Raw genomic sequence first — 3,312 nt, forward strand, 5'->3', positions numbered from 1 at the left:
TTAGTTGATTTAGTCCTACCTGTTTATTTTCTGTTTTGCTGCTTGTGCTCTAGATGTCATATCCAAACATCATCACCATGACTCATGTTAAGGGGCTTTGTTTCTATGTTTCCAGGAGGAAGGGAGGAGAAGAGATGACAGCAGTTGCACCATCCACCCTCCCCAAGCTCCGGGGCCCCAGCACAGGCTCTCCTCTCTCCACTAGCCCAGGTCCAGGGATGTGAAAGAAATCATGGGAATCCAAGGCCCCTCTCTACTTTTTCTTGCGTTCCTGGGAGCAGCGTGGGCAGAACCACTTCCCCCAAGGCTTGGTCGTCAGCCTCACACAGGCAAAGTGGAACCACTCAATGCAACAGTCAGGGTTGTCACAGCCAATCATCTTTCCATAGGAGACCTGGTGACAAAGGCAATAGGTGGGTTCGTTGGGATCCACAGGCATATCCAACACATCCGAGGGGTGGACACTGCCAAAGGTGACTGAGGGCATCCCACACTCAGGGCTTGTGCGCACAAGCTTTAACTTCTTTTGGGTGGCTTTGGGAGCTTCTTCATCTGAATTTTTCCCTTTGGAACGAGCACGGGCAGCTTTCTTCTCTTTTTGAGTCCGGCCTTTCTTTTTGCCTTTGCTGGACGAGCTGTCATAGTCACTTGATTCAATCAATCTGCTTCTCCTTTAAATCAGCCTCAAAATGGGCCAGGTCTGTGTCCAGTCGCCGAGTGTGTTTATCCATCATCTCATAGGTCTGCATGGCAAGCTGCACCTTGTCGTCACCAAATTCCTTGCATTTGCCGTAGGCTTCCTGGATTTGTTTAAGAAGAGCCGATTTTTCCTTGGAGCTCCAGCTGCGGTTGCTACTCCTATACTCAGTGGCCAACTTGTCAATTTCAGCCTTCTGTCCCTCTGTTCTTTGGTCCAGGTGCCTCATGAGCTGAAAGTTTCTCTGCACTTCGAAGGGAAGGTTTTCGATACTGTCCAGATAATGTTCCAAATACATCCCCACAGCCATCTTGAAGCAAGAAAACCTCCTGATCTGTTCTTGATTCTCATGATTTTTTTGATTATTCAGAGTCTTCGGTGGTTCCATATGAATTTTAGGAGTTTTTTTTTTTTAAGATTTTATTTATTTATTTGAGAGAGAGAGCATGAATGGTGGGGAAGGGCAGAGGGAGAGGGACAAGCAGACTCCTCAGTGAGCAGGGAGCCTGATGCGGGGCTCAATCCCAGGACCCCAGGATCCCAACCCAGATCAAAGGCACACGCCCAACCGACTGAGCCACCCAGGCACTCCAGGAGTGTTTTTTTATTTGTTTGTATACTTCTATAAAAAATGCGACTGGAATCTTCATAGAGGTTGCATTGAATCTATAAATGGCTTTTGGTAGTATTGACATTTAACAATATTAATTCTTCCAATCCATGGACACAGGATACTTTTCCATTTCTTTGTGTCTACTTCAGTTTCTTTCAACAATGTCATTATTTTCAGTATAGAGATCACTGAGGGTACACTTGACGGGATGAGCACTGGGTGTTATTCTGTATGTTGGTAAATTGAACACCAATAAAATTAATTTATAAAATAAAAAAAAAGAGATCATTTGCCCCCATGGTTAAATTTATTCCTATATCCCTGATAAATATAGATGCAAAAATTCTCCTTGTAGTTTTCTTTTCTAGTAGTGTTTTTCCTGGTTTTGATATCAGGATAATTTCAGCTTCATAAAATGAGTTTGGGAATGTTTTCTCCTCTTCAATATTTTGGAAGAATTTGAGAAGTATTGGTGTTAATTTTTCTTTAAATGTTTGATAAAACTCACCATTGAAGCCATCTGGTCTTGGGCTTCTCTTTGTTGGGAGATTTTTTTTTTTAATACTGATTTAATCTACTAGCTAGTAATTGACTAATTCAGATTTTCTTTCTTTCTGATTCAGTCTTGGTAAGTTGACTATTTCTAAGAATACTGCCATTTCTTCGAAGCTGTCCAATCTGTTGATGTGTAGTTGTTTACAGTAACCTCATATAATTCTTTGAATTTGTGTGGTATCAAGTGTTATGTTATTTTTCGTTTATAGTTTTGTTGATTTGGGTCATTTCTCTTTTTTCCTTGGTTAATCTGGCTAAGGGTTTGTCAATTTTATCTTTTCAAAGAACCAACACTACCTTTGTTAATCTTTTTTGCTGTCTTTTTGTTCCTAATTCCATTTATTTCTGCTCTTATCTTTATTATTTCCTTTCTTCTGCTGACTTTGGGCTCAGTTTGTTCTTTTTCTAGTTCCTTAAGGCACAGAGTTAGATTGTTTATTTGGGATCTTTCTTGCTTTTTTTTTTAAGATTTTAATTTATTTATTCATGAGAGACACAGAGAGGCAGAGACATAGACAGAGGGAGAAGCAGGCTCCTCGCAGGGAGTCTGATGAGGGACTCTAGCCCTGGACTGGGATCATGCCCTGAGCTGAACGCAGATGCTCTACTGCAGAGCCACCCAGGAGTCCATCTACTTGCTTCTTAATGTAGGTATATATTGTTAACTGTTCTTGCATAGTATCCCAATAGTTCTTGTATATTGGTTTCCATTTTTGTTAGTCTCAAGAGACTTTTATTTTCTCTTTAATTTCCTCTTCCATCCATTGGTTCTTCGGGAGAGTGTTGTTTAATTTCCATGTGTTTGTGGATTTTCCAATTTTCTTCTTAGTGATTTCTGTTTTCGTGTCATTCTGGTCAGAGAAGATGATTTCAGTCTTCTTGAATTTTCTAAGATTTATTTTATGGTCTAACATATGGTCATTCCTAGAAAATGTTATATGTGTGCTTGGGAAGAATATGTATTCTGCTGTTATTGGATAGAATGTTCTGTATACGTGTTTGTTAGGTCCGTTTGGTCAATAATATTGTTCAAATACACAGTTTTCTTATTCCTTATTGATTCTCTGTCTGGATGGTCTATCCATTCCAGAATGGGATATTAAAGTCATCAACTATTATTGTATTCCTATTTATTTCTCCTTTTAGCTCTGTTAATTTTTTTAATATTATTTAAGTGCCCTGATGTTGGGCATATAAATATTTATAATTGTTATATCTTCTTGATATATTAACCTCTATTATTATGTAATGACCCTCTTTGTCTTTTTTTACCATTTGTAGTATAAAGTGGATTGTTTCTGATACAAGTATAGCTACCCTTGCCCTGCCCTGCTTTTTTTTTTTTTTTTTGGTTATCATTTGCTTGAAACCGCTTTTTTTCCATATCTTCACTCCTAGTCTATGTGTGTCTTTAAGGCTAAGTTTCTTGTAGGCAACATATTGTCAG

The 3,312-nt window shown here is 39.1% G+C and overlaps 1 pseudogene; it reads right to left on the minus strand.

The window, feature by feature from the left end:
• Window positions 1-253: 253 nt before the first annotated feature.
• Window positions 254-1,007, minus strand: LOC129507224 (inhibitor of growth protein 4-like; annotated as a pseudogene).
• Window positions 1,008-3,312: the final 2,305 nt, after the last annotated feature.

Source organism: Nyctereutes procyonoides, unplaced genomic scaffold, assembly GCF_905146905.1.
Source record: "Nyctereutes procyonoides isolate TBG_1078 unplaced genomic scaffold, NYPRO_anot_genome, whole genome shotgun sequence".
In the NCBI taxonomy this organism is placed as follows: Eukaryota; Metazoa; Chordata; class Mammalia; order Carnivora; family Canidae; genus Nyctereutes; species Nyctereutes procyonoides.